At 41.4% G+C, this 27,851-nt stretch overlaps 1 long non-coding RNA gene across 2 annotated transcripts in view; it reads right to left on the minus strand.

Moving 5' to 3' along the window:
• LOC102167132 overlaps positions 1-27,851 on the minus strand; it is a 690,997-nt gene that overhangs the window by 175,640 nt on the left and 487,506 nt on the right. For both annotated transcript variants that reach the window (XR_002346480.1, XR_002346481.1), the window contains one exon: positions 1,720-1,799. This is a non-coding gene — a long non-coding RNA (uncharacterized LOC102167132). The remainder of the gene's footprint in view (positions 1-1,719; positions 1,800-27,851) is intronic.

The following is a 27,851-nucleotide window of genomic DNA, read 5'->3' on the forward strand; positions in this document are numbered from 1 at the left end:
GCGCGCCTTCAGTCGGAGAGCATTCCAAGCTAGGCAGCAGGTTCATGAAAGTTATTTAGCTGGTTTATGAATCAATTGGACATTTACTTTTACTCAGATATATGTGGCAAATGAGGAAAAAACAGCAAAAACGATTACATGTCTTACAGAAGATAAAAATCAGGGTCAGAAACGAACAGACTGTCCAAACTCATTTAGTTTAATACTGAGAAGTATAAAGATTGTAATCTTTTTGAAACCACAGTTGATTTTTTTTTTTTTTTTGGTCTCTTCAGGGTTGCACCCGTGGCATATGGAGGTCCCCAGGCTAGGGGTCGAATCGGAGCTGCAGCTGCCAGCCTCCACCACGGCCACAGCGATGCCAGATCCCAGCCATGTCTGCGACCTGCACCACAGCTCACGGTAATGCTGGATCCTTAGCCTACTGAGCGAGGCCAAGGAATGAACCTGTGTCCTCGTGGATACCAGTTAGTTTCATTACCACTGAGCCACGACGGGAGCTCCTAAACCACAGTTGATTTACAATGAACCTATAAAAATGGCACCACCCGACCGCTGGATTCCGTGAGGCATTCAGCACCTTCTAATGAAGCTCCCTTCTTCTGCTTCACTTTGTTTGAATAGGATTTATCATTTGCAAGAAAAAGAAAACCAACAAAAAAACTGGGGGCGATGACATTTGCCTTGCAAGTTTCTAATAAGGTTTACGTTACGTTCTGGAAAGAGATTGGCACAGTTAAGCATTCTGTAAACTGAGCCTGTTATTCAATAGAGTAAAATGATCATCTGCATTTACCTGGCGTATCGTTTCACATTTCAGCCTCAAATGAGAGACGGGCGAAGGCTCCTTCGCTGTTGGAACCACAGAAGGAACGACGGACCAGTGGGAGAGGAAGGGGGCACGGGCACAGAAGCCGGATCAGTGCCGGTGGTCGGAAGGGGACAGGCGTTAAAGCTACAGCACACTCACGTTATCCTGCCAGGTTAGCCCCAGCTGTAGCTCGTTAACAACACATAGTGCCAGGCTGGCGTTGACTTTCTACGAAAAACACTGATTTCACAAAGGCTCCTTTCTTAATTCATAAAAAAACAATTTCCTAGAAAAATCGTCACTCTTTGCTAAAGGCTAGAGGTGCTAGCCTCCAATAATAAACAGTCTAGTAAAATCAGTATCTGGGGGGTAAGGAAGACCATCCCATAATAACCCATAACGTTGTTGGGCAGCCATGTTGAAAATAACAGTATTTCTGGTTATATTTCATTTTCTTCCATTGATTTAAATGATGGAAGGGGTCAACTGGAGTCTGCAAAACTATAAAGTTAAAAATCAGATCTCTAAACACAAAAAGAACTATATACCATACTTGACTACATACAGATCTCAGTGTATAACTAGGCCGACCGGCGCAATATGATTAAAATACAGTCCACTTAAATATGCTCATAAGAATTAGCCACAGTTGCCATCCTGGAAATTGTCCTCTTTCCTATTTGGGAAAAATGTGTAAAATAAATAATATACCCACCAGGGAAAAAGAACGTCTGGTAAAGCAAAGTACTATCACAGACAAACGCTTTTGTGATCTTCTCTCTGTCACACATTTTCATCAGAGTCATGCGGACATTTGTGGTTTAATAGCGTTACAGTACAAGCACCTTTATGCTAAAGGTTGAAGAGTAGACACAGATACACTTTTAAGTAACCTGAAGGTCTTTTACCTTAAGTAGATTTGTATGTACTTGCACGCATACGATGACTGACAGCTATAGTTCCTTCCAAGAGAGTCTCCTCTTGTGATCTGTCAAAGAAATGAGAAAAATGTCTGGCTTTTTGGAAGACAGACAAGCAAGACACTAAAAGCAACTCTACGGTTTACCTTTGATTCCGTTTCTAATCAGTAGAGGGCTCCCTCGTCTGTCTAAGACCTGTATGACACATGCAGTGTATACATGCAGCCAGTCAACACTGCACACACTACACACACACACACACACACACGCACGCACACACACATGCACACACTCTTACACCATCTAGATTAATAAAGCTGTCATTTCTCATTGTTTTCAAATCACCTTTAATACCAGTTGATTTTAAAGCTTAGGGAAATGAATGCACAGGCAGCACCCACTGGCAATATGTTAGAACATTCTCTACCTAAAAATAATGATAGGTGTTTACAAGTTGCCTTCATTTCACTCTGACATTCCTCAGCTCTGATGTGCATTTGGCTGCTTTCCTGAATTCACACATCTCTATGTTTGCTCATGCGCTTGTGCATTTTGCAGAAGTGTCACTACCCAAGCTTTGCAAAATAACTAAATCTTCTAAGTGATGCTGCTGAGGCTGGTCTTTATTATGCCCCCCAAAAGTTGAGAGTACAGAACCCCAAAAACAGAAACAACACGACAACAAAAAGAACCCCAAACCAATCCAACTAGGGATGCTTGCTTTTTGGTAGAAATCGCTGAACCCAGCTGTATTTTTCTCCCACTGAAAAATAGATGAAGACATCCTAAGTGGGTTGATTTTCATTTGGGAGGTTTATTTTTTCTCTCTCTCTCCTTGGCCTGTAGGCTAGCTGATTCACTGATCCATAACAAAAATGCCAAAACTATGAAAACCCCACTGGGGCAGAAATTTGTAACAGAAAGGGAATTTCTGGCAGGGCTGGAATAATCGCGGGCTGCATCCCCAGGCTAGTTTTTGTGATACAGTTAAAAACTGGCTGGGCTGACAATGGAATCAACTGTTTAAACATCTTGCTGATTGTTGCAGTGGCCCAATAGATGCTTAAAAACATTGGTTTTCATGGACTGCTGGTGGAAACCGCTTATATCCAGCTGATCCTAGGTTATGACTCATATATTTTCTCAGCAGCCAGATCCAAGAATTCATTTGGATGCTCTTAAAAGTGATGGAAAGGATACAGCCTGGTTTTCCTTCCTACTTAAACCACCAGGGCTCTGAAACCTTTCCTGCTCACTCTTCTTTCCAGGTAGAGTTGACTGTTTCTCTCTCCTTTGTGCTCCCACCAGGCTCTCTATCTGCCTCTGTGATAATCTCACTGGCTTCTTTGGGTGTTGTACATTTCCACTGCCCCCCCCCCGAGTTTAAAATGGGGCCATTTTGACAGTAATATGCTGCCTTGTGCCCTCAACCCCAATCATTCTTGCTGAAGACAACCCTAGGAAATGCCTCATCCCGTCACCTAAATATTTCTAGTCATTTCCAGAGGATGTCTGTCTCACATATTCAGGAAAGCAGTCAGCTCTCTCTAGATGAAACTTCTGGACACTATCACTCCTTCACTTCAGGACTAGGAAGCCCTCTTGTGCCACAGATCTGAACCTTGTTTGGGAATCTAGAGTGAGTGGCTGCCAGTGAAGCCACCATTTGGCTCTCCTTCTCTCCCAATCCTGTGCTGCTCACCTAACTGATCACAAAACTGGACTGGAAGGGAAAGACACGATGAGTTACGACTATCTCCCTCCCCAGCCTCAGAAACTGTGTCAGATTATCCTCATGGAGAAACCAAGGTTCAGAGGGGCTAAGCAGCACAGAAAAATCATCAGCTGTAAGTGGTAGCCCCAGAATGGAAATCCAGTTGAAACTCTTAAGTCCCGTGCTTGTTTCCCAGCTCCTGTGACATTAGATGAGAAACTCACCCTTGGATAGCAAGGATTCACAGCTAGATTCGTGTACCTCTGCTTGTAAAACATGAATAAAAACCTACTGGCTTTATAGACTGTGACAGGGCTGATCTCAATACATAATTCTAAACAAAGCTCAAACTCTGTTTGGCAATCCATCACTCACTCCATGACTGTCCGCGCTGCAGGTGCTGTATCCTGACCTTTGTCCTAAGTACGGCACGCTCGGTTCCTCCTCTGCGCCTCCGCTCAGGCCAGCCCGCTCACTCTCCTGCCACTCGCACTCCTCCTCCCCCATCTGATTCTCACTCAGGACTCAGGACTCAGGACCTTGCTCCTAAAGAACTTTTCCATTTTCTTGAGCAGCTCTTGGTGTAAACCTCTTACTTTGCATTTATACAGTCTCACTGGGGAATTTTGCAAATACATTTTCACATGGCTGGGTAGTAATTTCTTGAGATAATAAACTGTCTTCACTATACATGTAGATGTTAAGTGACTTTACTCATATCAGATACAGGTAGTACCATATCACAACTAAAAGACGGTTTTAACTGTTTGACAGGTAAGTGATCCCTTCCCACCTCGAAACTATTCGAGCTCTAGAAATAATGCACCTCGTTCCCTGCCATTTCCTTTTCTAAACCATAAAAAACCAAGGGTGTTGTTTCGAAAACTTTGATCTTGGGATGGAAAAGAGGAGGATGGTGAAAAAATGGGTAACATTTAGACTTTTTTTAGATGGTTCTTCCTACAGAGAATGTTTTAATGATTAAAATTTCAATACGTGGTAAGACAAAGGTCCCCCCTTGTGATCACCAAGACACAGAACGTTAAGACAGGGTTGTGTTCCACTAACAAAAAATACATACATTTCCACTGATTAGCCAGGGAATATTAACATCGAATATAGATCTTTAGTCACAGATAATTATCGGTCCATGAGTACAAAGTCTTTAGGAAAGATATAAATGTCAAAATATCTTGAAGAGTATTGTACAATTGTATCAGCCAGAAAAGCAGCTAGACTTTAGACTGTAAATATTTAAACTATCAGAACAACTTTAAAAGTTTCCCTTTGTGGTCTTTTTTTTTTTTTGCTTTTGCTTTTTAGGGCCGCACTAGCAGCATGTGGAGGTTCCCAGGCTAGGGGTCAAATCAGAGCTACAGCCGCCAGCCCACACCACAGCCACAGCAACTCGGGATCCAAGCTGTGTCTTCGATCTACTCTGCAGCTCATGGCAACGCTGGATCCTTAACCCACTGGACGAGGCCAGGGATCAAACCCACATCCTCACAGTTCCTAGTTGGACTCATTTCCACTGCACCCCAATGGGAACTCCTGCAGTCATCTTTAAAAAATCTTTCTATAGCTTAGGGAAGTATTATAAATTATACTTAGTGGAAATATCGGAGAAGAACGAGACCTTCTGACTCTAAGGGAATGGTAAATAATTTCACGTCAGGTACCAAGTTTGAGCGGCTGGCGACGGCCGTCTAGACTCTATAGCATCATGTTGAGGAAGGTTCTGGGGCTGCGGCCGGGCTCGGTCATGTCGGGACCGATTGGCGCAGACCTGAGAGGGAAGCACACGGCCCAGGCGGCGCCTTCCCGTAGCTGAGGGGACTCCGTGGAGTCCACTGCGGAGACTTTTGCCGGTTTTGGTTCTTCGGGTCCAGGGTGAACTCAGATGTTGGACTCCTAACACCATAAAGATGTGTGAAAACGTTCCTGTGTCGGCGTGTGCTCGCACCGGCACAGACAAGCAGCGCGTTGCAGGTCGTGCCATGGAAATAAACTGGATTCTCCAAAGCGGGGGGCGGGGGGGTTGGACAAGGGATGGGGAGAAGCATCTCCGGCTTTCCCGCTGGAAACCCGCCGACCAGCGCTGACCTCCAGCGATGCTCGCGCAGCCACTCACGCAGAGCGGCGAGAGGACACGCAGAGGCCAGCGCGGGGGGCGGGGGAAGGACACGCAGAGGACAACGCGGGGCGGGGGGAACAACGCGGGGGGGGGGAGAGGACACGCAGAGGCCAGCGCGGGGTGGGGGAAGGACACGCAGAGGACAACGCGGGGCGGGGGAACAACGCGGGGGGGGGGAGAGGACACGCAGAGGCCAAGCTCGGGCAAGGGGCGAGGACACACCTCTGACGGTAGGTGGACCCTGGGGCTGAGCGGGTTGAGTAAACGCGTGGCTGTGCAACGACGCCGGACACAAAGGTTGAGCGAAAGGCCAGGAGTCCAGAGGCAAATGAGAAGCACACAGCTGGGAAGGAGGATCCGCTGTACCTCAGCGTCCAGGCCAGCATTTTATAGTCAAACGACACGAGAATCAACTTCAATGCCTTTCTTCACAAAAGTACATTTTACCTTATGAGCTGACAGGGTGTTCGAATGTTCCAGGGCCGTGTGCTGGGGCAGCCTCGCTAACAGGGAAAGTACGACCTCTGGAACCAGACTTGAACCCTGGCTCTGCCTTATATTAACGCTCTCATCTGGAGAAAGTTACTTAATCTTTGTGCCTCACTTTCCTTCTCTGTTGAAATAGGGCTATTAATAGTACCTGTATCATAGCGTCCTATTTAATTTTTTTTTTTTTTTTTGTCTTTTAGGGCCACACTGGCGGCACATGGAGGTTCCCAGGCTAGGAGTCAAATTGGAGCTATAGCTGCAGGCCTACACCACAGCCACAGCAATGTGGGATCTGAGCTGTATCTGCAACCTACACCACAGCTCAGGGCAATGCCAGATCCTTAACCCACTGGGCGAGGCCAGGGATCGAACCCACGTCCTCATGGATGCTGATCAGATTCGTTGAGCATGGAGCCACGACGGGAACTCCATGGTGTCCTGTTTAAGATTAGATGTGTTAGTGACTGTGAAGGGCATAGAACAAAACCTGTATCTGATGCATTGGGAAGACCAGGTGCTTGTAAAACAAAGACACATAAAATGTAGATTTGAAACTTTTCTCAAAACGTTATTGTCAGTAAATAATTGGCCTTTAACCTCAGGACAGAGTGAGCCATGTTGCCACACACGGACAGCAGTGAGCCCACATGCTCACCGGGTGATTAATGTCACCTTTGTAAACATAACATGACCTTATCTGCTCTTTCTTATCATCCCAACAATTTGGGAAGATAACTAGGAATAATAATTATAGTAGCAAATATACAGCCATTTTTAAAAATTCCATTTTATGGTTATTTAGAACTTTATGGCAAAGTAGTAACAAGGCCAAAACTTATTTATTTTTTATTCCTACAAACAAACCCCATTTTAAGTTGTGAACTGGAACTTCTTTTTTATGTTCAATACATTACTGAACTTGATGGTATCAGAAGTTTATGGCTTTTAAATCTAGAATATATTATGAATTTGATAAAGGGCACTTTTTCTCTTATTAGAAATCTGAAAATCCTTCCATTTTCCAAACACGAACTCATGAAAATAAAAAATTCTGGCAGTGGTCAGTCTCACTACACCGCCCTAGTCCTAGTGACCTCAGCACTAGACTTTTAAACTTCTAAGTAAATGCTAAGGTCCACATTTAGTCAAGTTTTTAACTAAAACAAGTTAAAATAGAAGAGAGAGAACCTTTCTTGCCAGTTCTATTCAGTAGCATGTTAATCAGATTGCAGTAATAAGTATCAAACAATGCATGCAATTAGCAGTGGTTAATTTGAAACTACTTCATGTCAGTTTCTTTCAGAGCAATACGTTAGTAGAGTAATTATTTATTACCCTGAGGACATGATCAATGATATCCCTCCCTAACAACGGCTGCAAAGGAGTAGCATTTTCATCTGCATAAAAAGGAAGCTATAGAAACTCATATATTTTCGGCTAAGTAAAAGGAGAAAACTGTTTCTAAGCTATTTCCAACTATTTCATTAATAATGATAAACAAACCATTTGTTACACTTCACTATTTTTATGGTAACATAATGTCGAGGGGGGAAAAAAAACAGCATTAGTGATTTAAATCTGCAAAGCCTACCTTTATTCAGAAAGGGAAAAATGACCCATTTCTAAATGTCATTATAGTCGTGAATGTGTATGCGCTAGGCCCTTCCACACACAATAATTCACTAGTCCCTTAGCCAGAGCTTGGGGAAGGAATTTATGGGACGCCCTGAGTGGTAACACATGGTCTACACAGCTGAGCCATGGCTGTCCAAAGTCAAGGAAGAGATGCCAGGTTAGCCAGGTGGCTGCAATTAGATGGTGCATTTAAATAATTGGGAAGGTTGCATTAGGGGCTACCATCTCAGCTTTCGGAGTTCACTATAGATTGGATAAGAAATTCTTTGTCTTCATATCCGATTAATGTACCTTATTGTATAAAATACCCATTATTCTGAGAAGGACCAGAAAAAACTCAACTTTTGGAAGAACATAGTAAGTCTACACCATGGAGGGAGGGAAATACAGAATGGAGTAGGCTGGAAAGAACAACACCAGAAGTTGGAACAAGCAGAATTGGTGAGAACAACCCACAGGCCTGAGATGGGGCTGCCATGTTACATAATTCCAGGAGCCCCTGTTCACGAGGAGAATGGCACTCCCAGGAGTTGGGCAGCTGGCAGCCAGCACAGCCACACGTGGAAACCCAGCCTGAGAGGATGATCAGGGGAGAGGAGCCCTATATGGAGTAGGTACACACCTTTATCAAGGCCTCCGAGGCAGATACCAATGTCAAGATCCAGTTCAGGAGGACCAAAAAGGGAGATGGAAAGGTTTTGGAATTTAGGTGAGGCAAGGATCTAAAAAAGGTATTCAGTCGACCTCAGAAGTTGGCCATTCAGGGGAGACCTCATAGCTTCAAGAGGGTCAAAGATAAAACTAAACTAAGAAGTTACCAATTCTGCACTGTATACCTAGAAAGCCAGCACGGTATATAATGTGTAAAAGAAAAGAGCCCAACCCTTTCAAAAGTATAAAGTGGAAATAGTAGTTTTTCCTGGAATAAAACTGTTTTAATTTTAAGGGCGTTGGAAGTTTTGCAGAGAATCGTGTGGGTGGTGAACGCCTGTGTGGTGACCCCCCAGCAGCTCCCTTCTTCGGGAACAGCATTCCCTTTCCGAGAACTGTTCTTCCACTCTGAATTTTAATTCTGCTGGATATGGTTCCACTCATGTAAGACTCGGGCTACCCGACCATATTTTATTAGTCTGAGTGTGGGAGCCTTACCTGCCTGGTAAGCCAGTTTAAGTTCTTTTGCGTAATGTTTTGCATTCGAATAGCAAAGACCGCAGCATCTGGTGTGGGACCCAGGAAATGTGAAGCTAAGAACCGTCAGCAGCCGTGGTCTCCACCGTATGGAGGACGCTGGTCCGAGGTAGGTCACAAAAGAACTTGCACACAAAGAGGACAGAGAGGCTCTGCTGGCATTCGGGTCTCTGCTTTTATTGTCCCTGAGACCAGACCCAGCTGAATCCTTTCCCTTCCTAAAGTGTATTTAGTCAACTCTTCATCTCCTTATACCCACCGGTTTTCTTCCAATTCCCTTCTTGCCTTAGAACTAGGTCTCCAACTGAAGCAGAATATAATGTCCTTGGCTTAGCACCAAAAGAAAAAGGAAAAGGAGAAAAGGAAGGAAGGAAAAAAGGCAACACATTGAACATAAAATCTGCTTGAGGTTACAGATTGTACTGCCTTACAGGTGAGTTCTTCACTGTCTTCTAATTGCTTCAGGTTTACATTCACTGTATTTCACTAAATGCTTTCTGACGCTCTGAGTAAAGGGAATATACATTGTATATACCAGCATCACTAACAGAATGTACTACGGGTCCAGGCTGAAAACAGTAACCCAAGGAGTACTGACTGATTCACTTATCAAATAATTTGCTTTTCGACCATTCACTTCTAACTTTTTCAGGACCGTGGGTTACTACTTAGTGCACTAAAAGTAATGACTTCCTAATAGTGTGCCAATGATACACAAGATTTAAGGTACCTCTGGGGGGCCATCACCAGTTTTTCCATTAGATTGGGCACAATATTGGTATCATTCCGTGTGCTACTAATGTGGCAAGAATGAGTTCACTTCAAGAAAACATGAAGCATAAAGTGGGATTTTTAGACATAGTCTTAGTTTATCCACCAACCAATCAACTTAGTAAAACCCAGAGTTACGGTCAAATCCCAGACATCTAAGCAGAAAAGTCCTGAGAGTCAAGTTGTTGAGATATTTCAGACGTCTTGTCTAGTAAATGGGCTAAGTACAGTTGGCAGCAATAGAGAAACGTTTCCTCTTTGATTTTATTAACTGATTGATATGAATTAATGCATTAGGATATCTGATTGTGTCATAAAATGTGTATATGAGCCTCATGATTCAATTTAATGTACCTATTACTGGTTGATGTGCCATTATATTAAGCTAAATTAAAATAATTTTATGGAAAAATTACAATTAAAGACTCAAAATTGATTGCATTCATAACTTAAAAAAAGACATTCTGTTCCATTAATATTTTGAATAATTGTAATAATATATCAGAAAACAATGCAGGAAACTCAGGAGGTAGACAAAGTAAAGTAAAAATAAATAGATAAAAGAGTCAAAAGTAAGGCCTACTTTCTAAGTTAAATTCATTATTTTATCTCGAGCCAGAGTTTTTAAGTATGGAGAGAATAAGAAAAGTCACAAGAGTTAACAGCTTATATCAGCAAGTAAGTTTTAGATCACACTATCACAAAAGAGATTAATTTTCTTTCTTTCATCTTCCAAATTACAAAATAAATTATTTCCAAATACAGCATTTTAATTTTTAATGATGTTTTTGTAGTTAATAAGGTGACACTCTGCCCAGACCATGTCAGTTCTCCTAACGCAAATGTGTCTGCTGAAGGACAGTGAACCATCCCTGTTCAGCCAAGACTGAGCGGTTTCCAGGGGATGGGACAATCCCTCTGGTTAACTGGGATGGCTGGGCATCTTCTACATACAAATTATTTGGCTTTAATGTAAACTTAAGCATCCAGAAGTTGACTTGGAAAATGCTGTGATTTACTTCTGAAGATGTAAGCATGCTTCTCGCCCATTATAAGTAGATGCTGATTCAATAGGGGACTATAGCACCAGCGTATTTGAGTTTTTCTAATAATTCTCGATTCTCTTACTTCGATTCTCTTACTTCTTACTTCTCTTACTTCGAAAGGACAGAGAAGGATTTCTGATGAGAAAATGTTCTACCCTTCGTATTGGGAGTGTGGTCCAAGGACCAAGCACATCAGGACCACTTGGGAGCTTGTTAGAAATTCACACTCCAGACCCATTCGGTCAGAATCCACAACAATAACAAATTCACAGGTGCTTCATAAGGACACTAGAGCTTAAAAAGCCCTGCTGTGAACTCTTCGGCAAGAATTTGCTAAAAGGACTCCAATTTTTCTCTCCTGTCAATTATTATCTGTTGTCAGCTTTCTTCGGAATCCCTGTCTGTTCTCTACAAGGCTCATTAGCAGCCTCACTAGCTCAGGTGCAATGAATTTGGGATTTGTAATCAACTGACCCGGGCTGTACTAATAATTCTGCCCTGCAACCTCTGTTCTGCATTTGAAGGAGAGTCTCTGAGAAGAGGACATACTTAACCAATTTACGAAAGGAAACTCTTTAACATTTAACAAGTTAATTTTCACAAAGTAATGGATGCTATGTGTACATTAGAGTGGCCTAACTTGTAGGATATTTGTTGGCAGATTTGTTGTTTGCAGGCAATTCAAGTAAGTGAAAGAACGCTGCATGGGATAAGAAAATATTCTCATAGCCTTCCTTCAGCCTGATTTTGTTCAGTTTTTTGTTTTTCGCTTTTTAGGGCTACATGTGCACCATATGGAGGTTCCCAGGCTCGGGGTTGAATCAGAGCTGCAGCTGCCAGCCTACACCACAGCCACAGCAACGCCAGATGGGAGCCATGTCTGCAACCTATACCATAGCTCACCACAACGCCAGATCCTTAACCACTGAGTGAGGCCAGGGGATCAAACCCTCATCCTCATGGATACTAGTCTGGTGTGTTACCACTGAGCCAGGACAGGTACTCCCTTGTTCAGTTTTACTGAGCTTTTGGCAAACACTAAGTTCAGCTCATTTCCCATACTTGCTTTTCATGTGAAACTGCCAAACTGAGTGTAATTCTTAGAACCAGCCATGGTGTTTTAGGTCTCCTTGCTTTGCCATTTTATTCTGCTTGGAGCCTCTCCCTACCATCCTTAACCCCCAAGACTGTTGTTTGATTCATCCTCATTCTTCAAATGTCACTTAAGTATTATGCCCTGCTCCTTTAAAATCTTCTCATCTCAGTTTATGTTGCTTTGCTGTCCATCTACTAGAATATTAATAAGGGGATCTCCAAGTTGTTATTCAATTGATTGCTGATTGTTCATTTTTATATCTTTAGGGAATTTCACTTTAAAAGTCACTTTAATGAGACACGGCATATGACCTACTATGCGAGCTTTGAAAGAAGGGAGCCATCGAAAGTCAATAAAGGCTAGAGGGCCTTACCTACCTCTGTAGGAAGTGAGTAGGAAAGGGAGAGACACATTTTGACTCCATTCATACCACATTGGTCTGTTCCTTTGTTTCTGGGTGATGGAAAAATTAAATTGGGAATTTTAACTCCAAAGTATCCAAAAGGGATAGGTCACTAGCCATCATTATGAATCTGCAGACAGTAGTTCTACAAGACTCATCTATCCACAATGTGAAGCCAGATTCGGGAGGAATTAAGTTCTCACACACCTCTGATACGTTGTCTTATACTAAAAGGCTAGTATTACAGCAGCTACATTAATTATCAACCATTCCAAAGCTTAAGAATTACTCTATTGTCATTTTGACTGGGGGAGGGAGTATGTAAGGGGTTCTGTCATTTCTAGCAACCAGGAAAGACCAAGGTGACTTTGGTGAGGAAGCTGCCTTGTGATACTATCACTGCCAGCAATTAGCCACAGTTAGTAAGCTTCTATTAATCAAATCCACATCTGGAAAGACTTTCACTAATTCTGTGAGATGAACAGTGTTGTTTGCAAAATTTAAAGGACTAAAGGTAACACTGCATAACTTTAAAAGCCAACACAAAGGAAACAGAAAAAAACCTCATCATTAATGCTTAGATAATCTTATTTAATCAAAACTATTCTCTATAAAATTATATATCACTTATATATACACACAAAAGAATGATTAAAACTATTCTTTTTGACAAAACTGGAAGCTCCAAGATAAAAAACTTTAAGCTATTTTATATCTGTTTCTCTCACATGCTGATTAACAAGATGCTATAGTAAATGCCCGAGCACACTGTAAAGAAATAAGCAAAGAAATGGGAATAAATATCCCTAATAGGAACAAATAGGAAAATCTCAGTGTCAGGGCCTGTGAGTACAAATAACTGGCATTTCTAGGAAAGGGAAAAACGTCCAAATTCTGAGGCAAACTGAAAGGGGTGACAAAGTCCTAACATTATTATTATTGACCTAGGAAAGGGGAGATAACACAGCTTTAAAGAAGACGCCGAGCAGCCCCTATTGTCGCATGTCCCCAGTCAAACACAGTGAGGATCACTGGCAGCTCTGGGGGGCCACCATACCACAGAAGATTCAGAATTCCCCACGGATAGTGAGAGACGAGACAGCAGAGAAAATGACAGCAACTGCTTCAGCTCTAAAGAGACCAAGACGGGCTTAAAGAGAAAGAGATTTCAAGAGGTAGAAGTCCACTCGATAAAGTCTAGGATTAGAAATATTCACTTTCAAACACAGATCACCTTCATTCCCTAGAATCAATCTGGCCTTTTGACTCATTGGGGTTTTCTGAGGTATAATCTGTTTCAATGTACAACAAAAGGATTCGATATCTGTGTACACTGCAAAATGATCACCACAGCAAGTCGAGTTAATATCTGTCACCAAACATAGTTAGAGAAAAAAAATTTTTTTCTTGTCGTGAGGACTTTTACTCTCTTATCAACTTTCAAATATGCACGACAGTATTAACCAGTCATTACACTATACATCGCACCTGTGACTTATTTTATAGCTAGAAGTTTGTACTTTTTGAGCACCTTCACCCATTCACCCACCAGCTAATTATTTTCTTTTTGCTTTAAAGTTTTTGTCTTTGATTTTAGATAGTTTTATTATCATATGTCTTAAAGAATACAACTTTGGGTGAAATTATGGTATCTCAAGTTTCCTTTGGCTATCTTCACTCTTCTTTCATTATTTTTTGCTGTTGTTCTCTTTCAAATGGTCTGTCTTCTACTTCACAGATTCTTTCTTCTGTTTAATCCAGTCTGCTGTTGATGCTCCTTATTGCAGTTTTCATTTTATTCAATGTATTCTTCAGTTCTGGAATTTCTGTTCAGTTCTTTAATATTTCTATCTCTCTCTTAAATTGCTCATTTTGTTCATGTACTGTCTTCCTGATTTTTTTAAATTGTCTTTTTGTATTTTAGTGTAGCTCATTGAGCACTGTAAAAATTATTTTGAATTCTTTATTCTTTAATCGCAGGTCTCCATTTCTTTGGAAATCATTGAGTTCCTTACATGGTATCATCTTTACTTGATTTTCCAAGTTCCTTAAAGCCTTTCATTGCCGTCTTTACATCTGAAGAAGCCATCATATCCTCCAGTCTTTACTGACTGGCTTTGGGAGAGAAATACTTCCTTTGAGCTCTGTTGGGGATTCTGAGGCTTTCTCAGATCTTTTCTGTGGTTACTCCTGTTCTACACTTATTATTCCCTTGTGTGCGAGATTTCATAAGATTCTCTGCCTGCAAAGCAGACCCAATGTTAACAGCTTCCCTTTTGCTTTCCCAGAGTCAGGCTGGCTTTCTGCACATACTCACCCTGCTGTCTGCAAAGGCTTTCCCTTGCCACCTTCAGGGACATGCACAGAGAGCTGGCCATCAGGTGGCGGAATGCGTGGGGAGGCATACAAAACACTGCAGTGCCTGAGGACAGTTGAGAGATCTTCAGGCAATGCATCCTCTGGCTTGTTGGTGGGCTCCTAATGACAACCTTTGAAAGAGTTAGTAGTATCCACCTCTCTTTGATATGTTTCATTCAGCGGCCTGGCTGCTGTTCTCCCAGACACTCACTGCCACCTAGTCATGCAGCTTACTCTGGATGGTGTAAGAAAAGGGCTTTTTTGCAGAGTCCTGCACAGCTGAGGAAACCAAGCATTCTCACTTTTCCCTGTCAGAGAAATCATGGCCCAAGATGGTCTCTCTTGGCACTGAACTGTTCATCTTGGGGAAGGAGTGATGTCATAAAGTGAACTTGTTCTTCTTCTCCTCTTCCAGTCATCTAATCGCAGATTGTTTTTGCTCCAATTGTGTGTTGTAACACCTTCAGTGGACTCCTAAATTCTCCCAAAGGCCCTCTTGTATGTGGGTGACTGTCAAAATCAATGTTGTTTTGTGGGGAAGATGAAAGTGATTTCACCATGTTGATGATGTCACAACACCATATATTTTCTATATTTTAATTGTGGTAAAGGTTTCACGGGTATATAAACGAGCTATATTCATTAAAATGTACACGAATGTGTATATGCTCTTACTCTATTTAAGTTATACCACAACAAAGTTGGTTAGAAAAAAAAATCCTCAAAGGTTGTCTTTCAAGAGACTAAATGCATCTTAAACTTGAGCCACAAAAGAATTCATTGTCTCATTTGACCAAATATATAAATCACAGAATCAAACTACAGGAAAGGCAGAAGGGAAGCCCACCTCAAATAAAACGAGAATCAGGAATTCGAGTGTTGGCAAGGCTCTTCGTTTTCATTCCTCCTTCTAGGAGCATCACTATATGCTGGCCTGGATTCCCCAAGTTTGCATAAACAACACAGCTGACATTTCCTGGACTTAAATTCTTACACCTTATGACCAGGAAACAGATCTTTCTTAGACATTCAAATTTGAGAAATCTGGAAAAGGTCTTTGGCTCAACATGGGCCATGTGGCCAGTTCTTCACCAATCACTGCAGCTAAGGATTTAGAGTACCATGACTTGTTCAGATTGAAGTAAGTGGTGATTCCTTAGCCAAACACTCTGACAAGAAAGGCAAAGTTTTACAAGGAGAAAGTGGGTACTTTTAGAATGCACATTCAACTCAGAGGGAGGGAGAGGCAGTTCTTTTCAAAAATAAAAACAGCACAAAAAAGGATGCAGAATCACTTCAAACTAAAAACCTACTCCTTTTTGTTTATCTCAGAGTGGGCATTAAAGAAAAATATTTCAAATTCTCTGCATTTGTGTCCAACTGGAACAGCCAATTCATAACACATCTATCTTCTATCTCTAAAATTCTTATTCACTAAGAATGTGAACACTTTAATTTGCCAAAAGTTGGTGAGGCTTTTCTACACATGTTACGAAGGAAGAGAACAATTATTCCTGTAATTGTTTAAGTGCTTGGTTCAAATAAAGAGAACCCACTGAGACATCACCAAGTCTCTTCTTACTTATATATTGTAACACTGCTACACTACTAGATTCCCTTTCATAGGCTGGGTTATATTCACTGCAGATGGTACATCTGACTTTAGAGCAGGTGTTGCAGCAGGCCTGGCCCACAGCATCCTGATGCTTATCACCTGGACAGTTTCCAGCCACAGATTGGACTCTGAGTTTTTGAAGAGATTGTCAGGGAGATTGATAGTGTGAGCCATGCTGGAATTACCTGTGATAAATGACACAATTTCCTACACTCTTCTCCAAAGACAAGCTGCGAATCAAAAGACCATTCAGTTAAACTTGATGAGTATCTCCTTCCACATGGAAGATGCCTAAAAACGCATTCACATCCAGACTGGGATCAACGGAACAAATCAGAGCACCTAGGCTTCACTGACTCACTGCCAGAATATGGAAACCAGCTGAGTATAATGCAGGATTTGCAGAACTGAAGGATTATTTGTGGTAAAAATTCTTTCTGACTTATTTTGCCAACAGTTACGTCTTTCATGCTCAGTACTGTGTCAGGATTTATTAGTTAGGTTAGGCGAGGCTTCAGGAATAAAATCTGAAATCTCAGTAGTTCAATAAAATTTCAGTGCTTATTTAATAGCTCAGTAATACTGATGATGTGGGGAAAGAAGGGACAGTGGTAGAATCTGTTCCAATCAGTCATTCAGAGACAAGGTTTTTCAATTTCAGTGCCTCCAAGTTTAACATATCCCCAGAATGACTGTGGAAGAAGAAGAAAATGATAGAGTAAATGTGGAAGATTTTTACAGGACAGATCTCTAGAAATAACATCCATCAATTACACCATACTCATTGTATAAACAGGACTTCATATTATTAATCTAACTGCAAGGGGGAATAAAAGTGTTATTTAGCCATATGCCCAAAAAAGAAAGACTAAGAGGGAGGGTGATTATTAGCAATCTTTACCATGTAGGCACTGTGGGAATGCAAACGAGAAAACAGCAACCCAATTGAAAATTAAAGTATAGAACAATCCTTGCAGTGATTTTTCATCTGCAAGAAAGTTTGATCTAATTTGTTTATTACTAGTGGGTAAAGTTCACTTCTAGAATACATAAGACTATTTCTCAAACTACACAAAAAAATACATTAAAATCTTGAGAGTTTCAATATTACCACCTCAACTATCATACAGAATGCTAACTTGCCAAGTATTCTTAAGCTAGAAGGCAAGCAAAATCTAGTTAATAGATTTATCAAGAAAGGAAAGGTTAATTATAAAATTCTGAGTACATTCATGAAAAGAAAACAGTAATACCATCCATTAACTATTTTCTTGACCATCTTGATAGGGTTATAGTTTATCTTGCTTTCTCTTAGTTCATTCATGAAATTTTTTTAAAATGGAATTTTACTAAGAAAAAGAAGGGAAAAGAAAAAGAGAGCTAATAAAGAGAAATAACATTTGAGAAAAAAGAAATATAACATTTGAGAGAAAACAAACACACACACACACACACACACACACACACACACACACACATTAGACTTGATTTGCAACTTCAGTCCACAGCTAATAAAATATAACAAAGTATTATGCCATACTTGCTAAGTGCCTATTTGTTACCAGGCATTATTCTAAATATGTGTCTAATATATACTTGCCACCACCATCACCCTCTTCTAAGACCTCCTCTGCATTGCAGAAGGGAAGCTAGGGAAATTTATTTTCCTAGAATCCTCTTTTCTATAATGGAAAAAAATAAAAATCATTATACAAAAATTTTTTTTAAAAAAAGTAAAAGAAAAAGATTTCTGGTTAAAGTCTGCAAATATAGAAAACTTACATGACTGAGAAAGACAGGAAAAAACAGGCAATGGATAGGATATATTTGGAGTTTAATGAAAGCGGTGAAATTAGAGACAGGCGAGTACTTGAGAGAGATAGAGGCATTAGGATTTATGAGATTACCATAGGTTAGCTGCTTGAAAAATATTTATTGATTGAAGGAAAAAGAGACTGAATAAATAAAACCACGAATTTAAAAAAATAAAACTAGTAAGAAGTTATTTTTCCAAATACTGAAATTACAGTTTATTTAGAATTTAAAATTATAACCTGGTTTTAATTATGAGGCTCAGGGAAAAGACTTTTTCATCACGAGTTTATTTCTTCTAAAAGAGTTAATAAGCAAAGTTAAATGTGTTGTTATAGATTATACACCCAAACACATGGTCACAAACAGGTACTGAATTAGGTTTTCTTGACTACAGTTCAACTTTGCATGTATGTGTTACTTTTCATTCTGTAAGTAAGCAGACCATTAGAGATGATCTTTTTTTTTTTTTTTTGATGACAAATCCTAATTACAGATAGGGTGATTTTCTTCATTCCAGATGGGATGAGGAGATAATCAGTTATTCGAATGCCTTTCCTTGTGCTTTCCGATATTTTTCCTGGAATTTTCATGGAGGTAGTCTTTAATATCCTCATTTTAAAAAGTGAGAACATTGAAACTAATACAAATTTACTCAGAGTCACTGAGAAATCCACACTGGAAGCATATCCAGTTCCACTCCTCCCCTGAAATCTTCACCAATAAAACCAGAGGGATTCAGAGTTAATAGGATGTAGCCATAAACAAGGTAAAAGAGGGATGATCTTTGCCATAAACGTAAAAGAAAAATGGCAGTACTTATTTATCCATAGGTATATCTCTTGCTCTCTGCATGTAATCCTGTATTCCATCTTTCCCAGCGCTTTCCAACAATACACTTAAGGTGGCATTGTGCTGTCATCACTCCACTAAAGAAATCCTAGGTGAGGAGATGTGTGCATTCAACAGTACCCTCATCACCTTATCCTAAAACTGATTTGGATGGCAAATGTTTTAAGGCATCTGTAATGTGAATGAAAATTTTCACATGTTGGGGTTTAGTTGCTAAACTTGAACTAAGCCTCCTATCCTCTTGCAAGCCTCCTATCCTCTTGCAAGGGTTGTTGCGAGTTTATTTTGTGCCTTTGGGAGAACAAGAAAAAGGCCTCCTCTCCAGGGGAAGGCAGCCCTGTGCCTGCACGGCTTGGCAAGCAGAGTATAAACTGTGTTGCAGCCCCCACTCACTGCCTGCCCAAGTTTTGTGCAAGGCATAAGCAGTGCAGCTACAAGCAATGGCTTTGGGCAAGCTCCCTCTCACTATTAATTAGTCAGTGACTAGAGTATCACCCAAAACAGTATCGCCCTGCATTTGCCACCACAGACCCCAGATCCTCTCACTCTGTGTCACAAAGCACTGTCATGCCTCTTCCTTAAAGAATGGAATCAGTTGTCAGCTTTAAGTATTACCCTGTAAAATAGTTACTTGTAATATTTTCAATTTTAAATTATCTTATAAATCAGAGAAAAAGTCCGTCACAAATAAATAGCTTTCACCCTTTGATTTTGGTCAGGAATTGATTGACTGATTGATTGACTGACTGATTGAGTGATTTAGTTAGTTAGGTCCTCTCTTGCATCTCTCCACCTGGTTTCCCTAGATCATGATTCCAAGTATTATCTACTTTTCAGTTTACTCTCAAGTCCACACTCTTCCATCCTTGTCACCATGAGTTGCCTCATGTTTTGCTTAAATGGGAATCAATTTTCTTCTCTTCTAACTAAGCGTACCGCTACACTGGTATTTTATCAATTCACTTTCTTTCTATGTTAAAATTGTTGAAGTTTACTTTTGAAGACTGAACCTCAGTGTTGATTCTTCGAGCACAGATGTGCCAGGTCCTTGCTATGGGAGAGGAAGCCCTGGCGAAAGGTCCTGACACCCTCCTTCACGAACATACAGTTTGAGGGAGCAGAGGAGGGCCAGCCCATCAGTGATAACGCAATGCGGAGTCCCTGCTGTGGGACTCTGACTGCAGTGGCTCGGGTGGCTGTGGAGGCATGGGTTCAATCTCTGAACCAGCACAGTGGGTTAAAGGATCTGGCATTGCTCAGCCACGGTGCAGGTCGCGGCTGTGGCCTGGATTCAATCCCTGGCCTTGAGTGTCCAGATGCTGCCGGTGCAGCCATTAAAAAGAAAAAGAGAACACAACTGCAGATGCTCTGACAGAAGGGACACTGGGGAGGGACAAATCGAAAGGGTCCGCACCAGATGTGAACCCGGACAGACCCTTGGAGAGAGCGCTGATCTCTGAACAATGGGGAGGGCTGGCTGGGCGCAGGGAATGGAGAGACAGCAGCAGGCAGATGCTCGAGGAAGGAAGAATATGCATAAAGGCCTGGAAACTGTGCTGCTCTCTGGGTATAATTCAACAATGCGAGAGATGCCCAGAGCTAAAGCGAGTTCAGTATCCTTGGAATACGGAATTCCACGGATGAACAGTAAAGCAGAGAGAAGAGAAGCAGACCACGGTAGGGTAGGTGGTGCAGGGTCTCACAAGCTATGGTTTTTAAATTTTAGGTGTTTACTTCACAACATGGTTTCAAAAGGACAATTTTTCAGTATTCATTCAGCAAACATTTTTCAAACATCTACTATGTGTCAGATTCTACTATGCATCAGATGTTAAGATACATTTACCCTAAGATAGACTTTCTGAGCAAACACCCCCTATTGGTGAAGCTTATATTTAAGAAGAGAACAATACATCTAAGAAAGAAGTTACAGAGAATGACACAAGCATGTAGAAAGAATGAAAGAGAGAAAGAAAGAAAGAGAGAAAGAAAGAAAGAGAGAAAGAAAGAAAGGAAGAAAGAAAGAGAGAGAGAAAGAGAGAGAAAGAGAGAGAGAGTGGAATAGAGGCAGGGGACTGGGAGAGGGGCGCTGCACTGCGCGCACAGTGGTGTGGGTGGACGTCCCTGAAGGTCTCCTTCCTCCCGTCCTGTGCCCCTAATTTAGTGGCGAGAGCCCCTGTCCGCCCCGACACCCAAGGAAAATGCACAAGCGAGAAAGCCGGGACTCCGTTGCCTCTTTGGATTCCACGGCCCCGCACCGCAGCCGCCTCCTTTCTCCGCCAGATTAGCCAACAAACGCCCAGTCTCTTCTTTCTTCTTTCTCTCGTGTAACTTCGTCTTCCCCCTTAATCAGAGGTTTCATGACGAATGAGACGTGCAGACGTGCCCTCCTTTGGTCACCAACCCTTGCCACTTCCGCGCCGTCTGCAGCTACATCCTGACACGAAGTCTGACCACGCGGCCCCCCAGGCGGGCGGCTGGCGAGCTGCGGGGCCTCCTTTTCTACGGTGTTTGCCGTGTGGACCGTGATCTAAGCCCCGCGGCTTAGGCAGCTCTAAACCAAGCTGCCTTTGTCTTATCTTGTTCTATGCCGTTCACCTCTCTCCTTACCACAGTTTCTGCCATCAAACTTCCACCTATTTCTAAGGCCAGCTCAAACGCCCCTTCTTTAGGGAAGAGCTTCCTGCTTCCTCCTGGTCATTCCAAGTAAGTGTTCCAGTTTGCTCTCCCATGGGATTTTATCTAGTCCTCTCTTTCGGCAGCCAGGTTTTGTATTTTCGTCTGAACAATTTTTTTTTGTATTTTTTTTTTTACAATTTGTTTTGTGTTTTCATCTGAACGATTCTGCCTACAGTCATAACAGACAGAAGACACGGCAGGCACTAGACCGTAAGCATCCTCAGGACAGGGACCTGTCTGCCCCAAAACACCCTGCTTTTTATCTGGCTCAATACTGTCTACAGAGTGGAGACTCAGCAAGTGTTGAATTTAGATTATTTTCTTAAACTCTAGTTTAGAAAGAAAGTTTTTTTCTGGAGGTCAATGTATTAGCAGTCTTATTCATAGAATTAACATGATGGATAAGAGCATTTTTAACAAGCATCTTTTAATAATTAGAAATGCCAGATTTCATCAAAGCCTAGAGCAAGTATTATCACTGTGAGACAAACTAAATGCTACATGTGTCAATATTTACAGAAGCAGATTACAACAGTGTGGTCTCATCAGTTCAGCTATTGTGTCTTGTGAGCTTAACTAAATTTCAAACTCCATAAGGAACTGCATTTTCCCCTGAAGTTATTAAAGGGTAGATTTCTTTTAATTAAACTCATTTGCATGACTAAATTAGATTTAATTACTCTCATTCATTTCACTAATACCTTTCTTTGATTGGAGAAGGAGAACTTTTATAATTGATTAAAATAGGATGCTCTGGCCTTCTCTGTTGATCCTGGAGACAGCTCTCATTTATGCTTTTAAATGCCCAGGGGAAGGGAAATTTCTTGACCCAGTACTTCTACCAACACTGTGCTTGAACCTGGGGCTTGAACCTGGGATGGCCACACAGTTACACTGCTCTTCAGTTTCTCCATCAGCGATATCTACTTGGGGTGGGGGGAGCGGGGGTTGGCTGCACTGGTGGCCTGTGGAAGTTCCTGGGTCAGGGATCAAATACATATTTTGGCTGTAACCAGAACCACAGCAGAAAAAAGACCAGATCTCTAATCCACTGAGCCACCGGGGAACCCCTGCAGTGTATCAGTTTTGGCCTCCAATGCAGAGAAAAGGTGCTTTTGATGTAAAAGTGCTTGAAACATTTGTATCACTTGTAAATTATGAATATTGTTAAAATTATTAATATCAGAAATGAAAGCTGTTCCTTTATACTTTGCCCCAAAATGAAATTTCCTCATTACCTTTTGGGTGGTGGCCATTGTTTTTGTAATGTCAGATTATGGAAATGCACCAACACACTCATTCATTCACTCACACCTGCATGCATTCATTCAACACAAATTTATTTCCACACAATAGTCCAGATGTTGGGATTGTCTTCGGATAGAATTCAACAAACCCATAAAAAGTGCAATAACTCTAACAAAGCTTCTTCCTCTCTTAGGAATTCAGTCTTGAGAGAGACCAATAATGTCAACAAGTACATCTGATAAGCACAGTAATGGAATCACATAAAACGTTTATGGTTCAAAAGGGGGACATTTCAACTTGGCTTGAAGGTATTTAAAATAGGTCTTGTGCGATAAGTTTAAAAAGATGGGAAAGGAGGGTTATTCTAGGACAAAGGAATTCTGTGTTCAAAGATACTCGAGCAAGAATAGAATGACACACTTGGAAAACTCTAGCTTAGTTTGGCTTAAGTTTTGGATACGAGTGAAGTGAGAGAGAACAAGTTTGGAGAAAAATTCAACCAGTGGATGAGGTGGCCTAAAGAAGATAAGTAAAATAGCTCTATTTACTATATTTATGTACTAGAAAGCTAATGAGGTAGCAATATGGACAAGAGATTAGGGGAGGTAAGCGCAATAAGGAGATTCTTTAAAGATAATGCATTTCTTTGTTTTCTTTTTTTTTTTTTTTGACTTTTTGGGGCCACACCCAAGGCATATGGAAGTTCCCAGGCTAGGGATCCAATCAGAGCTGTAACTGCCAGCCTACACCACGGCTACAACACCACCAGATCTGATCTGCATCCGTGACCTACACCACAGCTCATGGCAACACCAGATCCTTAATCCACTGAGTGAGGGCAGGGATCAAACCTGCGTTTTCATGGATACTAATCAAATTCACTTCCACTGAGCTGTGATGGGAACTCCAAAGATAATGCCTTTCTGAAATAATGTAGTAGCAATCAATTGGAGGAGAAAAAAACAACGAATATATATTTTATGGGTTTTTACAAGACAGAACTGTTAAGCAGAAGTTTAAAATTTTCTGATTCAGAATTCCCTAGTGGCTCAGTGGGTTAAGGATCTGGTATTGTCATTGCTGTGGCTTGGGTTGCTGCTATGGCTCAGGTTCAATCCCTGGCCCCACACAAGTTTTCTTTATATATATATTATCCGTGTATTATACATACACACACACACACACATACATCGCTTTATATATATAAAGTTTTCTGTTTCTGCTTTGGATGATTTTTTAGGTAGCAGTGGCACTACTGAAAATACTAAAGGGTACATATCTTCAAGTAGGAGCGTAAGGAATCCTGATTTAAGTTTGAAATATCTATATTATTGAAGATAAATACATTGGTCTGTATCTTAAAATAGTGATATAGAAAAAAGGAATTTGGGAGTTCAAATAGAGGTTTTCCATTTGTTTGCTTTAAATCTGCTCTTCTCTTCTTTTTGTGAACAGACCCCTTTCCTGCGTTAATTCTGGTCTGACTATTAATCAAGGGCCTTGCCTCTCCTCTCAAGGTTGTGACCCAAGCCGACGAGAAAACAAAACCAGGTACTGGTAAGGATGCTGGGGAGAGGGACTCGGGTGCTTCTCAGGAGGATCATTCGCGGTGAGAACAAGCACGTTCAGAGCAACTAATGACCATCTTTGTCCTCGCACAGGTAAAGGCTGCAAACCAAGCCAATACAGAGGGAGAGAAAAGCTAATGAATTAAGAAAGACAGCAATGTGCTGATATTTTTGAACCACTGGATCCAGTCAAGCCTTCCGTTAACCTTCCTCTGGATATTTCAGTCTTGTAAGCCAATAAATTAGGAGTTTTATGCCTTATGCTTGTTTATATTACATTTCCATGATTTGTATCCAAGAGAGTCTTAACTAATTCAGGGGCTTTCACCAGGAGAATCATAATTCACACTGTAGGAATGAGTGCCATAGCTCAGATCAGAGCATAGTAAGTGAGACGAGAGAAAGAACAAGGTAGTATAATCAGGAGGAACATGAAAATGAAAAGGGAGGTGGAAGGAAAGAATCCCATAAAGAAACCTGGGAAAAATCAATTAAGAAGCCAAGAAGGAAGTAGTGTGACAGAAGCCAAGGAAGTAAAACAAGGGTCAAGAAGACGGAACGAGGAGAGGTGAGGTCACATTGAACAGGGCAAGATACATCAACATGTCTGAATGATTTAGCAAAATCTAAAGGCTTTAGATGGCGTTTCAGTAGCGTGGGGGGTGCAAGATAGGTGGAATAAGCATGTGAAAGTAAAGTCAGTGAAGTCAGTTGATCCTTCAAAAGGATTATCTGTAAAGGGCAGTGAGAAACTCAACCACCTACGTGGGAACACAGGCTACGAAGAGTTTTTAAGTTGAGAGATGGAGGCATTTGTGCATATGCTGAGAGAGAGCATGATTTTCTTCTTTATTGTTTGAGTGTGGTACTTTGTTATTGTAGTAGGAGATTTATGGAGATTGAACAAACATAAAAAGCTGGGTAGATAAGAACCATTGATAAATATGAAATAGACTTGTTGGTATCTTTCATTCACTTACATAAATCTTAGAAGTTCCCATATTTCAATACTCCATTTTTCTTTCATGCCCAAAAAGCAGAATAGCTTGTTTTTCACCAAAACATATATACTAAGCCATGGCAAGGCATACTCTCTGTCTTCCACCCATAACATAAGACAAGTAGGAGCTAATGGCTGATTCATTCACACATATTTAAAACAACACAGTCTATTTGAAAAACTGTGTTTTATTACTGAGCAGAGCTGTATTTCCAACAGAAGGTTGTCACGATCCATTTTAAGATATCCGTGTTAGGGTGAGTCGAGATGATTTGATTTATTTCAGTAAACTAAGCTCAAAGCTTTGCAGAAGTCGGTGACGGTCTCGCTGATTGGATGTTATTTTTTCACTCTTTCATTACAGTGTGCGAGTGACATCTAATGAGCCACTTGGACATGCATTTACCTGTCAGTTTCAGCTTTCTCTAAAGGTGATAACAACCAACTTGGAGAAGAAAATTTATTTTTTTAATTTTTTTTGTCTTTTTGCTATTTCTTGGGCCGCTCTCGCGGCATATGGAGGTTCCCAGGCTAGGGGTCCAATCGGAGCTGTAGCCACCAGCCTACGCCAGAGCCACAGCAACGTGGGATCCGAGCCGCGTCTGCAACCTACACCACAGCTCACGGCAACGCCGGATCGTTAACCCACTGAGCAAGGGCAGGGATCGAACCCGCAACCTCATGGTTCCTAGTCGGATTCGTTAACCACTGCGCCACGACGAAAGAAAATTTAGAAAGGAAAGCACAACACTGCTTCTGAAGTATTCGGTTTTGAATAAGGGGCCTATTATTCATTTCGAAAAGACAGATCCTCAAATCCTGCGTGAAATGGCCATGTTCTAACAGAGTCTTTTCTGACTCTGATCAGAGGCCCTTGGAGGCGGGCAGCCTCCCTTCAGGCTGCATTTGGGTACTGGGCTTGGGAATGTGTCATGAAAAGAAATGGAAACAAACAAATCACAATACCAAAAGGAAGAAAAAAACATCCCTCAAACCACACTTTCACAGTCCTCTATTTATACTAGCACATTCTGGGAAAATCACTCAAAAACCTGTTACTAATCATTTAAACCTTAGGCTGTCGACATTTTTCTGCTTTGCTAGCCAAACAGTCATGTGCAGCAGCCAGAGGGTTAAAGAGCCAGATTCCCTGCCCCATGCTGCAGCTTCGTGCGAGCAATACGGAGGACTCATCATCGCCGCAGAGGCTCCCGCTGAACGTGGAGGGGTCTATCCAGGCAAAAATATGTGCAGCCTTCTGGGCCAGATTCGCTCCGGAAGGGCTTCTGAGTTGGCCGTGTGGTGGACGATGCTGTCCAGACCTGCTGTTCCACGAAGGCCAAGATTCTCCCTTTGTGTGCCTCGTTGTCCAGCCCGCAGACCATACAAAGCCGGCTTTGCCTGCGTCCACACATCCTCCAGATCTAGGAGAACGTCTTTGCATTGTCTTGGGGAATACGATGCAGAGTGTAACCTAGACGCTTTGGATTGTGGCTGACCAAAGCCGGAAACATTTCAGTTTTCACACTGAGATACACGAAAGAGAACTTAGAACTAGACAATCTCTGAGATTTAGACTCCCGAAGACAACAGACTTTTCTATTTCTTGATTTTAAAAAAACTTATAGTCAACTATACAACAACTTATATCTCCAGGGGTCTAGGTGCCGTGCTTTAATTGTATTATTTTAATGGAAGATTTTTGATGTGCTCATTGTATGTGCTATATTTGGTGTCTTTAATAAAAATGTCAGGAGGGGTCCATGTCAAAGGAAAGAGAAAAGACCTCTCAAGAGAGACCAGTCAGCTGTCACCACTGTGCTTTGTGACCTAGGGTGCAGAAGACTCAATTTTAATTTTCTCCACTTCTGTTAATTTGACGCATTCTCATCCATGCTTGATTAACACTATAAGGACAATTATTAGCAGTTTTTCACCCCATTAAAAAATCGAACTTCAAATTCTACTTGTTGAGAAATCTGTCCACACTATGTCCTTCTAAAAAGTTCCCCAGTGAAAGTCCAGATTTTGAAAATCTGGCCTCTGAAAGTCCAAAGGCAACAGAAATCTATAAAACCAAGCAAGAAAAAGCTCAAGGTTTGTTTCACACGCTGTCTATGCCCAAGGATGGCTCTTGTCAATACCCGCTGTGACTCAGTCACGGTGACTCGAAATCTGGAGATAAGCCTCGCAGGCAAAGCAAAACCAGTGGAAGATTTGACTTGCCTTTGCCATCTGAACAGCATATTCTCTTTGCTCAGAAATCTGACTGACCCAGATTGATGTGTCACCAAGTCTCTTGCTGTCATAGCCAAAGCTCAGTGACCTAGTGGCGATGAAGTCTGACCCAGGATTAACTTAAACCACTGCGGGTCCTTGGAGTCCGACTCAAAAACTTAGATTCTATCATGCCCTTAATTATCAACTGTGTTTCCTGTGAAGAAAGGAGTTCTGTGTAAAATGTTTGATGATCTGACAAGGCCATAAGGCTTAATGGAATTGATGATTACAC

The sequence above is a fragment of the Sus scrofa genome, chromosome 8 (assembly GCF_000003025.6).
Source record: "Sus scrofa isolate TJ Tabasco breed Duroc chromosome 8, Sscrofa11.1, whole genome shotgun sequence".
Taxonomy (NCBI): domain Eukaryota; kingdom Metazoa; phylum Chordata; class Mammalia; order Artiodactyla; family Suidae; genus Sus; species Sus scrofa.